Below are 14,241 nucleotides of genomic sequence, written 5' to 3' on the forward strand. Positions count from 1 at the left end.
GCTGCACATTTTTCATCTTTGCTCCTAGAAAGGATTGTCTAGGAAATAATTATCCAGGAAGTAGCCTTTCTCCAATCAAAAACTTTTTTTCCTCCAAGGGCCTAGATCTTATCTTATACATTCTCATCTTTTCAAGGACTTAATTCTTTAAGTTTCATTTTCCCCTCTTTTTTTTTACCTTTAGCTACTTTTTTTTTAAACTTGTGCTTGTTAATATACATATACTTTCTAGCATCTTCCATTCCAAATAACCAAAGAAATCTCTCAGGACTCGTGGTTTAGCTCAGTGGTAGAGCAGTTGCCTAGCATGTGCAAGGCCCTGGGCTTAATCTATAGAACTACAAGAAATTAAGAAAGAAAAGAGGGTAGAAAGAAAGAAGGAAAGAAGGAATGAAAAGGAAGGAAGGAGGGAAGGAGAGAGAAAGAGAGGAAGGAAGGAAACAAAGGAAGGAAGAAGTAAAATCAAGAGTCAATAAATGGGATGGTTTCAAACTAAAAAGCTTCTTCTCAGCAAGGGAAATAATCAAGAATGTGAAGAGAAAGCCTACCTAATGGGAGAAAATATTTACAACATGCACCTCAGATAGATCGTTAATCTCTAGAATATATAAAGAACTTGAAAAACTTGACACCAAAAAAAAAAAAAAAAAAAACAAAACCCAATCAATAAATGGGCTAAGAAACTGAACAAGACACTTCACAGAAGAAGTTATATAATTGATCAACAAATATAAGAAAAATGTTCAACATCTTTAGCAATTAGAGAAATGCAAATCAAAACTAAGATTTCATCTCACCCCAGTCAGAATGGCAATTATCAAGCATACAAACAACAACAAATGTTGGTCAGGATGTGGGGAAAAAGGTACACTCATACATTGCTGGTGGGAATGAAAATTGGTGCAACCATTATGGAAAGCAATATGGAGATTCCTCAGGAAACTTGGAATGGAACCACCATTTGACCCAGTTATTTCACTCCTTGGTTTATACCCAAAGGACTTAAAATCATCATACTACAGTGATGCAGCCAAATCAATGTTTATAGCAGCTCAACTCATAATAACTAAACTATGGAAGCAGCCTAGTACCCTTCAACAGATGAATGGATAAAAAAATGACACACACACACACACACACACACACACACACACACACACACAATGGTATATTACTCAGCCTTAAAGAAGAATGAAATTATGGCATTTGCTAGTAAATGGATGGAACTGGAGAATATCATGCTAAGCAAAATAAGCCAGTCTCCCCAAACTGAAAGCTGAATGTTTTCTCTGATATGTGGATGCTAATTCACAATGTGGGGGGCTAGGGAAGAATAGAGTTACTTTAGACTGGGTAGAGGGGAGTGAAGGGAGGGGAGGAGGTGTGGAGGTAGGAAGGATAGTAGAATGAATCAGACATTATTACCCTATGTACATATATAACTGTATGACTGGTGGAATCCTACATCATGTAGGATTATACTCCATTATATGTGATGTATCAAAGTGCATCCTACTGTCATGTATAACTAATTAAAACAAATAAAAGTTTTGTTTTAAAAGGTACCTTGTTGAACTCTTATTGCCACTCAGTGCAATAGAACACTGACTGTCTCCTTGAAGCACTTTGTCTTCCAGACTCAATAGCACCTCAGTCTTCTGATTCTCCTCCTACCTCTGTAACATGACTGCTCAGAAATCCTTTACCCAATCTCTGAGAAATGTGGTTCCTCTGAGTTGAGTCCTGGGTGCTTCACTCCTCTCCCCACATTGTTCTTAGGTCTTATTCATTCCCTAGCTCTGATTTTCTATCCATTCTCCCTTTTCTGCCCTCTCTTTCCTATGTATCCTTCCTATCTATTTATGTATGTATGTATCTATCATTCCCCTAGGAAATGAATTGTTTTGTTTACTATTTTGTACATGATGTGTTACATAGATATCATCCTGCACCTTGCTTTTATTTTTAACATAACTATGGTTCATGGAGACCTACCACATTCTTTTTTAAATTAATTTTTTATTTGTTCTAATTAGTTGTACATGATAGTAAAATGCAGTTATACATTTTGATATACATAAGTGGAGTGTAATCTCTCATTTTTCTGATTGTATATACTGTAGGATCACATCAGTCATGCATCATACATGTATATGAAGTAATGTCTGTTTCACTCTACTATCATTCCTACTCCCATATCCCTTCCCCTCCCTTCACTCCTCTCTACCTAAAGTAACTCTGTTCTTCCCTAGCCCCCCACATTGTGAATTAGCATCTACATATCAGAGAAAACATTCAGCTTTTGGTTTTTTGGAATTGGCTTATTTCTCTTAGCATGATATTCTCTAACTCCATCCATTTACCAGCAAATGTCACAATTTCATTCTTTAAAGGTGAGTAATATTCCATCAGATATAAATATATTACATTTTCTTTATCCATTCATCTATTTAAGGGCACCTAGGTTGATTCCATAGTTTAGCTATTGTGAGTTGAGCTGCTATAAAGATTGATGTGGCTGTGACACAGTAGTATGCTGATTTTAAACTACCCCATTCTTTTTAATAGCTTCATACTGTTCATTACTATGAAAACTGCAAAGGCCTGAATGTGCCCAACATTCATTTGTGAAAACTTAGTCCCCATTGTGTTGGTATTGAGGTAGTGCCTTTTGGGAACTGATACATTCATGAGAGTCTTGCCCTCATGAATGGTTTACTGCCTTATAAAAGGGGAGGAGGGAAGTAGCTTATTCCCTTCCTGTTTGCCCTTCCATCCCTTCAACTGTGTGAGAATACAACTTTATTCCCTCTGGAGGTGCAGAAGCAAGATGCCATTTTGGAAGCAGACAGCAGTCATCAGATTCCAAACCTACATCTAGATCTTGGATTTTTCAGAAATAAATTCCTATTGTTTATGAACTGGTCTGTGGTATTCTGTTACAGCAGCACACATGGACTAAGACAAATGCATTCACAAGTTTCCACTGTTCCCCTGTTGTGGACATTGATATAGTTCAGAGGATTTTGATGCACAGAACACAACATCCTTGGGGATCCCTTCTTATATTCGCTTGCAAGGACTCCTTTAGGGTAGAAGTAGAATTGATGGATCATATCACATGGGCATTTTAGATCTTAATATTTACTGCTCATTTGACTTCCAATGAACTAAAGTATATACCAGGACAAGATATGAGAATACCTGTTTCCTCATAGTCTTGTCAATACTTGCTAGTAATAAATTTTAAAATTTGACATCACTATGGGTAAAAATAGTATTTAACTGTGGGTTAATATTTTGTTTTACTAATTATAAGTAAATGGGAGTAGCACTTTTTATTTTTTCATGTTACTGTGAGTCTTTTGTGTGTTCACTTCCACAAGTTCTCTGTATCTTTTCCAATTTTTTCTACTGGGTTATTTGTATCTTTTATATTGATTTATAGGAATTATGTACAGATTCTGGGTATCTCTTTCCTTTGTATATATTGAAGCAATTTAACCTTCTAAGCTCAGTTTACTCAATAGGTAATTGTTGTTATAGTCTAGAGTCATTTTAAGGATAAAATATTTAAGCCTGGCACATAGAACTCCTTCAAGGAGTGGTTGCTATTATAAAAGTTTGTTGTTTTTATTTTTGTTATCCTGATGATAATAATCTGGGGACCTTCACAAAATCCTACCTAATTTTTATCATGCTCTAACTCAGGAGTTCATTCAGTAGTCCACACATTCCATGAATCTTTGTTGAAGGCCTGTAATGTATTGGAGAGTGTTGTAGGGGCTGTGGATACATCATGAATAAGGTCCTTGCTTTCAGGTAGTTGACATGCTAGAGAGCCCTCTCTGAATTGAAAGTTCAGGATGTGATGTACTACTTTAGGGTAGATGACCACAGAACTTTAGGGTAGATGACCATGGATGGCCTCATTTCTTTTTTTTTTAGCAGAAAACTATACAACATAAGAAAAATACTTGGGAATATCTTGGAGAAGAGCCTTCCATACAGAAATCACATGAGGTGGGAGAACACTTTTGTATTTGAGAAACATCCAGAAGTCAGGGAAATTAGAGCAAAGGTCTGAGAGTAGCCAAAGACCAGACCACATTGTGTCCAGAAGGCCATAGGCAGAACTTTAGATATTATTTCAAATATGATGAGAAATCACAGGAGGGAGGATTGGGAATAGGAAGTACCTTGATCTGACTGTTAAGTGGAAAGCTCTAATAGTTTTGTTAAGAATAGAATAAGAAAAATAAATGTTTTTATTTTACTGTCACTTATTCTTGTATACTGGTCTTCCTTTCCTGGTGTAGCTCTGAGTTTCTGCTAACATTTCTTGGAAGATGGGTCAATAAGGAACAATTCCCTCAATTTCTATTTGTCTAAGACAATAGTTAGTCTTCAGTGTTGAAGGATAATTTTGAAGAGTATAGAATTCTAGTTGGTGGAGATTTTCTTTTCCTTTCAACCACTTTTATTTCACTTCACTTTCTTCTTGCCTCATGATTCCTGATGGGAAGTTGGATATAATTCTCATTTTAAACACCTCTATAGGTATTTTTAAGTTCTATCTTATTTCTGGAATTTATCTTTGATTTTCTGTAGTTTGAAAATGATATATCTAGGTATGGGTTGTTGTTGTTTTGTTTTGCTTTGTTTTTGAAAATATCCTGCTTGGTGTTTATGTTAACTTTTCATTGCTGTAACCAAAATACCTGACAAGAACAATTTAGAGAAGGAAAAGTTAATTTTGACTTATGGCTTCAAAGGTTTAGTCCATGGTCATCTGACCTCATTTTCTGGACCTGAGATGAGGCAGATCACCAGGGCAGAAAGATATGGTGGAGGAAAGCTGCTCAGCGTATGGCAACCAAGGAACAGGATGAGATCGTGAGGATCCAGGGACAAGATATAGTCCCCAAGACCATGCCCCTTGAGACTTCCTTCCACCAGTCATGCCCACTGCCTACAATTACCATTCAAGTCATTAATCCGTCAATTGGATTAACCTGCAAATGAGGTTGCAGCTCTCATAATCTAATCTTTTCTCCTCTGAACATTGCTACATTGCCTAACACATGAGTTCTTCAGGGGACATTTTTAGATCCATACTGTAACAGTGATCTCTGAGATTCCTGGATCTGGTATTTGGTATCTGGTATTAATGGGAGGAAGGTTCTCAGATATTGTTTTTTCAAATATTTCTTCTGTTTCTCTCTCTCTCTTTCTCATATTCCCATCAGGCATATATTCTACTTTCTCTGATTACACCCACAGTCCTTCGATAGTCTGTTTTGTTTCCTGCCCCCCCACCTCCAATTTTCTCTTTGCTTTTCAGATTTTTAAAGTTTCTGCTGATATATACTCAGGCTCAGAGATACTTTCCTCAGCTGTCTCCAGTTTGCTAATAATTCCACCAAAGTTATTCTTCATTTTTGTTACATTGTTTTCAATATGTCATTTCCTTGTGGTTCTTTCTTGGGATTTTCATCTCTCTGCTCACACTGTCCATCATAATGACAGTTATTTTAAATTCTTGGTCTGATAATTCCAATATCCCTGCCAAGGCTGGTTCTGATGCTTGCTCTGTCTTTTCAAATTATGTTGTTGTTGTTTTTTTTTTTTTTTGGGGGGGGGGTTTGTATGTGTGTTTGTGTTTCCTTTTGGTATACTTTGTAATTTTTGACAGCAGAAATGATGCACTGGATAAAAAAAAACTGGTATAAACAGGTGTTTGTTAATGTGATAGTAAGTGTTGGAGAGGGAAACAATCTATATTTCTTTGATAAGTCTCAGTCTTTTCCTGAGCCTGTGCCCATGGTCTGTACACTTTGCAAGTGTTCTTCAGTTTTTTCTCTCCCCTGCAGTGTGGCAGAATGATGAAAATCGTCTGGATGGGCTATTTCCTTTTTTCCGTATGGAAGGCTAGAGCTGACTGGAATTGAGGTATCTTCCTCTGGTAGGTTAAGCTCTGATAATACCTCAGCAGATTAGGCTCTGGTTAACTAGTTTTTCCTGAAAGAAATGAAGAACAGAACATTCTGGTATACTTCAAAATGCATTCCCCCTCCCATGCTGGAAGCATGAGGGAATTTTTCTCTGATATTTTCTCTGTGGGAACCTGGTTGAACTCCAAAGGTAAATATCCTGATATTGTGGGGGCCCCCTATGACTGGGTGTTCCAGAAGTTTTTAACTCTTAGGCTTATCAACACTGAGTTTCCAGTAACTTGTCAACTACAGTTCAGGTTTTCCCATCCCATCCTTGGTTCTCATAATAGTTTCTGCTTGTGAGTTCCCACTCTGGTAAACTGTGGCTCCCTGTGTCTCCAATCCTGGGACAGTGGTTTATCTTGGGTCCTCCCCTCTTTTATGAATCCAAGAAGAGTTGCTGATTTTCAGTTTGTTTGAATTTTTACTTGTTAGGATGGTGTTTCAACTTCCAAGCTCCTTTAATGCAGAATCTGAAACGTAAAGCATTTCTGTTAAGAACAGACTGTGGAAGACCAAAAGATAGCGTGTTAGTTTTCTAGAACTGCCATAATAAATTTCTACAAGCCAAGAGGCTTAAAATACCAGAAATTTATTCTTTTACAATTCCAGAGGCCAGAAATATGAAATCAAGGTGTTGGCAGGGCCATGTTCTCTCTGAAGACTTGAGGAAGAGTCCGCCTTTGCCTTTTCCATCTCTGGTGGCTTCTGGCATTTCGGGCTTGTGGCAGTATCACCCTAGCCTCTGCCTTGCTCTTCCCTGTTTTTATGTCTCTGTGTATAAATCTTCCTCTCCCTGTTCTCAGAAGGTCACAAACCATTGAATTTGGGACCTGCCCTTGGCCCAGGATGACTATATCCAGAGAGCCTTAATAATTATTAAGGCTCTGTAGACTCTATTTCTGCATCTGTAGACTCTATTTCTTAATAAGTCCATATTCATAGGTAAGGGGATGGTAGCACTTGAATTTATCTTTTTGGAATACAATTCAACCCACTACATCAATAAAGAACCAAATTAAAAATTTGAGCCATGGCGGGTCTCTGTGAGGGTATGTATATGTATGAAGATTGTGGGAAGTTCCATTTGGGATATATTTTTAGGAGAGAGATTATGGGATTTGCTGAAGGATTCAGTTTGGAGTGTGAGAGAAAGAAAGTCATAAAAAAAGACTCAGAGTTTTAACCCAAGCCACTGGGCGAATATTGGAACCTGATACATATCTAGACAGAAGCAAACTTCTCAGAGAGAAGCTTAGGAGAAATTCCTGTCATTGTAATAACATAATGTAGAATGTAAGAGCAAGGCCTCTGAGGTCAGATAGACCAGAATTATAAATAGCATTGTGCCTTGAATTATGATACTTAATCTCCCAGAGTTTGGGATCTCCATCTGTAAAATGTGTTTGGTAATAATATCCTCTCTCTCATAATGTTGTTAGGACAATTAAATGTGATTAAGCAAGTGACATACTGAATAGATGGCAAACAGTACTTCTTCTATAAATCTGACCTGTCCATCTCATTTTGATAGGAACCTATGAAGATTCCCAAGATTCCTTCAATTGTCCCATTCTGTGATTCTGGTATCAGGACAGTGGATCAGTGATTTGGCAGTGGCATCTAGAGAACATGGAGGGAAGGAGGCAAGGAGTCAACTGAATTGTCCTTTGAGAGAGGTCAAGAGCAGTGGCATAAGTTTAGGGGGAGGGAGAAGACAGAGGGAGATGTTACCTACCTGCACAGGACTTGGCAAATCATGCCACCATGAGGAAAGATACAGATTTGTGACTTCCCAAATCTGGGAAAATTGGAGTGGAATCTTTGATGGAAGTCAGAAAGCCAAAAGGTAGAGTAGCCTTGGGAGGAGAAGTGTCATTCAGTGTCACTGTGTTGAAGTACTGGCAGTATGAGCTGTTAGGTGCCAAGTAGAATCCTGCCCTGTTAGAAGTGCTGCACATCTGAATGGTTGGTAGGTATTCCAAGTTAGCTCTATCCAGGGGAAATACGAGAGCCACAAATGTTAGCCATGTGCAATTTAAGCTTTCCTAGTAGCCACCATAAGAAAGTGAAAAGGAACAGAAGAAACTAATACTAATAATATCTTTTAACTCATTACAGCTAAAATATTACCATTCTGACACATAATTAATGTAAAAATATCATTTTTATGTCAGATCTTTGAAATCCAGTATGTATTTTATAATTATAATATATCCCAACTTGTACCAGCCATATTTTGAGAGTTCAATAACTGGTTTGTTAGACAGTACAGTTAGAGGTGGAGGTAATTTTAAGTTAGTGATTATAATGATTGAATTTCAAGAGAGGAAATAAATCAAGCCTGGAGGAAAATAATACATAAGAGGATGGTATTTGTTAGGGAGGGAATGCTAGCGAAAAAGGGAAACTGAGATAAAATTGGGGTACACTTTATTTTGTAAAAGTTTGATTCCCCCATTAGACTGCCTGGCCCCAGATAAGAGGTGAATTTGTAGTAACAATTCATGTTTTATTACATTACTCTATTGTTTTATTTATTCTTCTATTTGTAGGTACCTTATTTATGTGTATTTTTATTGACCATCTCTCTGTTACTATAAAGTAAATCCGATTTCCTTATGATTATATTTCCAGAATAGTGCCGCTTACACATTAAGACTCAATAAATGCCCAAGTGATAAAAATCAAATCCCTGCCTTCCAAGAATGTTCAGTATAGATGTTAGAGAAGAATTACACAGAAGAGAACCTAATGGTAGATGAGAAGAGAACTGGACTCATAATGAATGATATTGCAGACACAGGATCTTAGAAAGAAAGATTCACGGAGTTTGAAGTAGCCTAGAAAGAGAATTGGAGCATAGTGATGTCTTAAATGATGGATAGCCTTCGGATATTTTGAGAGGAAGGAAGGATTAATGACAAGCAAAGGCAAGATGCAGGTAGGTAGTCCAGTTGAAATAATTAATGAGAAAAAGTAAGATACCAGGTTGGGATAGTAGCCACTGAGTTGCCACTGGAGTTTTTTGAAGTGTGCTAAACAGAATTTTAAGAACATTATATGAAGTGAATTTGAGAACTATTGCAACTTTCCAGAAGGTGGCAAAAGTTGGATTAAGATAATGCCTTTGGGGATAGGCAAGATGAAGAGATATGAGAAATTGTTTGAACAGTGGCCTCAATGGACATTGTTTTGATCTAAATGTATATTGGAGGCTTGAGTGAGTTGCTATGAACAACTCTAACTTGGTCTACTGAGTGATGGTACTGTAGATTCAAAGTTCTAAATAGCAGATTTCTTTTAGACGTAGGGACTGTGAGAGGAAAATGGATTAAAGTCAAAGTGTTGAAAGATGTCCAAGTGGAAATTTCCAGTAAGCCTTCAGATGACTAAGGGATTTAGAGAATGTAGGTTCTTTCCAAATCTTCCGTTCTTTTTTGCCTATATAGAAAGTGTTTACTTTATGTGTTTCCCTGTGGCTCAGTTGATTACATTCTTATGTGTGGTTTGAAGCTCCTCTGGCTTCAAACCTGTATTTGTTTTGGGCACGGTTGGAGTAGAATGCTAACGAGCCCAAGGTCATGGGTTTGATCCCCAGAAGGGCCAGTTAGTTTCATGGAGAGGAAAATTACATTCCATGGTTCACAGACTTTACCCCTAATCCTGTCTACTTGTCTCTAAACTATGTAGCATCATCCCAAGGGGGCCCAGTGAGAAAGTGCACGTGGTTGTGTGTAATCCATTAAACTACTGGAAGAACCGCTCCAAATGGCTTTATCTGGGTTGCTTCTTCCGGAAGCCTTGTTTTCTTCCTCCCTCAGCTCTTGGGACAGAAATCACATTTTCTGAGACAGCATCATGACCCAGTGCACATGGAACTGTCACGTGCATGTCCACTCAGATCTGCCTTCCCATGTTCATTCGCTTCTCTGGTAAAGGCTATGCAAAGATCCAGGAGTCTGTGGTTCTTTGCCACTCAAGTGTCTACTTGCAAATATTGGGGTACTATCAGTTTGACTTTGAGAGTTGGCTTACTAATGTACAAACAAACCCCGGAGAGCCAGGAACAAGCCAAAAGACACTAAGAAAGCCTTTCACTGACTGATCTTCCTTATCTTATCTGGCTGCTTTAGCTTGTTGTGGATTCTGACTGGGAAATACCAGTCCACACTCAAAATTCTTGTGAAGTGGTCATACAAGGATACAGCATAGAATGTGTTGTGCGTGTGTGTGTGTTTTTCTTTTTAAAGGAATGATGATTGCCATAGAATGGCCCTTTAACAACACCCCAGAAGGCATCTTCTGCAGAAGTGCAATTACAGTACCTGCTGGGACAGTATCTGAAGTCTGTTTCTGTGCATACTGCATTTTCAAAAATCAATCTTAGAGATTCTCAAATTGCTTTTCCAGTTGACTGGCACACCCCTGGATTGTACAGGAGTGACCCCAATGAAGAGTTGGAAAAATGTTACACACATCTTGAAAGAGTAAAAATAAGGGCTCACAGCTTAAGAAGGACTTGAAAATATGTTCGCTTCTCTTTCAGGGAATTGGAGTTTGCCATGCCATTTATATTTCTATTATTCGATGTATGAAAAATTTAAGAGATAGAGAGTGAGATACGTTTTAATAGATTGCTAAGAATAAGAGAGATGTCTTGGAAGACTATGCTGTGGAATTAATATGGCTAAAAGTAAAAGAATAACTACATGTGAACAATAGATGATATATTCCCTGATATTTGTACAATAAAAAATACTACTATCTGAAAGAATGGTTTTGAGAATTCTATATGGTAACAGACATGCTTTTTGGACCTAGACAATAGGAGGTGCTTAGTAAATACTAGTTGACTGAATAGTAAATAGTTTTATAAATGAATGGTGATTATTATTTCAATTAATTTTAGGCTAATAAAATTAATGGGTATAAAAAAGAATACAGTTATAGCTGAAGAATCTGGCAAAAGTAGTTGAAAAATTATTGGTGTTTGGTGCATAATGACAAGAAACTGACTTATCAAATAAGTCATTAAAAATCACTGTGGGGGAAGTTTGTAGCTCTGCTGGCTGTGTTGGGCTGGGGTGAAGACAAATAATTACACGGACCCAGCAAGAAAATTCTAGACTTAAAATTTTACATTTGTTTCATGGTACAAGGATTTGCATCACTGTTTCCCAAGTGAGATTCTCTCAGGTTGGGAGAAAAGGTGGTCACTTGGTCAGTGTTAGAAAGCGGAGGCCAAGAGTCAGAGTGTGCATTGCAAAGGGCATGACAAAGTCAGTGGAGAGAAGTCTACCTTCGGAATGTTACATTCGGTTTTTTTAAATTAATTTTTTTTTTTTTTACAGACTGCATTTTGATTCATTGTACACAAATGGGATACATCTTTTTGTTTCTATGGTTGTGCATGATGTAGTTTCATACCATTCCTGTAATCATACATGTACATAGGGTAATGATGTCTGTCTCATTCCACCATTTTTCATACCCCCCTCATTTCCCTCTTTCATCCCCCCCCCCCATTATATATCATCAACCACTTGTCAGGGAAAACATTCAACCTTTGGTTTTTTGGGATTGGCTTATTTCACTTAGCATGATATTCTCCAATTCCATCCATTTATCTGCAAATGCCATAATATTATTCTTCTTTATGGCTGAATAATATACCATTGTGTATATATACCACAGTTTCTTTATCCATTCATCTGTTGAAGGGCATCTAGGTTGGTTCCACAATCTGGCTATTGTGAATTGAGCTGCTATAAACATTGATGTGGCTGTGTTACTGTAGTATGCTAATTTAAGTCCTTTGGGTATAAACTGAGGAGTGGGATAACTGGGTCAAAAGGTGGGTCCATTCCAAGTTTTCTGAGGATTCTCCACACTGCTTTCTAGAATGACTGCACCAATTTTCAACTCTACCAGCAATGTTAAAGTGTGCCTTTTTCCCCACATTCTTGCCAATATCTATTATTGTTTGTGCTCTTGATAAAAGCCATTCTAATTGGAGTAAGATGAAATCTTAGAGTTGTTTTAATTTGCATTTCTCTAATTACTAGAGATGTTGAACACTTTTTCATATATTTATTAATCAACAAGAGAGACTACGGGGGGGGGAATGTTAGATTCTTAAAGTGCTCATTCGTATAATAGTAGTTAGCAGTAGTGATGATAATAAAAACAATGATAAACCACATGAGCAAGAGCTAATGAGCAGAACTGCTGTACTCTGTTGGTGTTTTCACCTCACCACAGAGAATCAAAAAGATAAAAAGAATGAAGCCAGTGGAATGAGTTTCCCATACAGCTTTATTTATTATTTCTTTAAAGAAATGCCCTCTCATAACCATGCTGTTTTTTTGAAATTCCCTTTCAATGACATATGTTGGTGATAGATGATTATTTTTTATGTCCTTATTTTAGGTAAATACAGATTTTTGTCACCCATTTCACCCAATTTCTCTTTTTAGTTTAGGAAATTTCACTGAACTAAAAATTCTATTTTTGGCTTAGGAAATTAGTGAAATAGTGAAATTTAGGGGTTTAGGAACTGTGGTATGATAATGTTTCATCCTCATACTAAGATGAGACAGATATTACTGTTACTGTTATTATCATTTTGTAAAAGAGGAAACCGATCTTTGTAGAAGTCATTTTAATTTGTCCAAAGCACCCAACTAGAAGCCAGCGCCATGACGCAAGCCCACCTGTGCCAGATTTCTGCACTCCTATTTCTAACCACTATGTCATTCCTATGTGTATTGGTTAGGGTGTGTTTAAGCAGAGAGGACTTAATACAGGTGATAAAGAGATGAGTAGCTGAATAAGGGAGAGGAGCCCACCCAGAGAATATCAGCCTCACGAAGTCGCTATGCTTAGGGCTACAGAGACACAGAAAGGAGGTGGAATTCCCAGTGGGAAAAACCAATGGATAAGTCTCTGTCCACCAGGAGGCACAGGATGTTTCTTGGCTGGAGAACAGGGTCTATGGAGGGAAGAGCTGCACATATTGCTGAAGACGCTACTTGAAGCGGAGGAAAAAGGGGAAAAACACCCTGGCTTCTTCCTTCCTCTCATCCTCTACCTTTTCTTGTGTCTCCTTTGGGCAAACTCACTCAGACCAGAGAGCATAGGTGCTGGGAAATGTAGTTCCTCGGGAAGCAACAGTTCAAGGGAATGTTGGGAAACAGATATAAAAGCAGACCGGTAAACAACCTGCATGTTCTTGCATAAATCTGTAGTGAATTTTACTGTAGCTTTTACTGTAGCTGCAGGATCTAGTGATACCAAAAAAGACTTTTCAATATTAACAATCTAGAAGAATCCACATGGTCTATTGGAGAGGGATGGGGATGTCTGTATTTCCAAATGACTCTTAAAGCAGAGAGAACCAGAATAAACATGGAGAGAACTTTGGTACTTTGGTGTATTTTTTATAATTAGGGTGACTGAAGTAGAAGTTCTGGGCCAAATAAGATGGGAAGCAGATCCTGGCTAATATTTCTACGTCTCTTTCTTTTGTCTCTTTCACTCTCTCAAGGAACAACTCCTCCCCTTTTACCTTTCAGAGATTTGGGTTTGGGAAGAAGAGTATGGATGGGGTGGGATGTTAGGTTCGGTCACAGCAATTACATAGAGAAGTTGACATAACTAAATTTTTTGACCCCCTCCCCCATTTCCATTTGAATAAGCTGGGGGCTAGGCAGGAGCCACCGACTGAAATAAGTCAAGTTAGGAAATTATAGGATAATTACTCAATCTTTAACTTTCCTTCTCTTTAACTAAAAAGAGGAACCTTCTTGCCAGGCCACATTTCCTACCTTACTTGAAATCCAAGGTCAAATTTTACTTCTGATGTACTGCTGCAATTGTCTCAAATGCAGTTTACATCTGTTTCTGTTTTTAGTGATTGCTTTATTCTTTTCAAAGTCATCTCATCCCATCACTGGGTAAAGGAAAGAACATTTAGAAACCAGATGTTGTACTAACCATAACCATTATCCTTTATTGGATCCCAAAGAGGCTTAATCTCTTTTCATAAACAGGTGTGGAAGATACCAGTTTTTAGCTCAGGTCTACACTTAGGATTCCTTATTGCTAAGGAAGCAGAAGCTCTGCCATCTATCTGCCCTTGTGACTCAGGGAGTGTCAAATTGATGATCTCTTAGTGATTCAGCCCTGTCAGACCCAAAGTTTTACCTTTTATAATGAACATTTTGTGATAGACATTTTAATG

Source organism: Sciurus carolinensis, chromosome 4 (assembly GCF_902686445.1).
Source record: "Sciurus carolinensis chromosome 4, mSciCar1.2, whole genome shotgun sequence".
Lineage (NCBI taxonomy): Eukaryota > Metazoa > Chordata > Mammalia > Rodentia > Sciuridae > Sciurus > Sciurus carolinensis.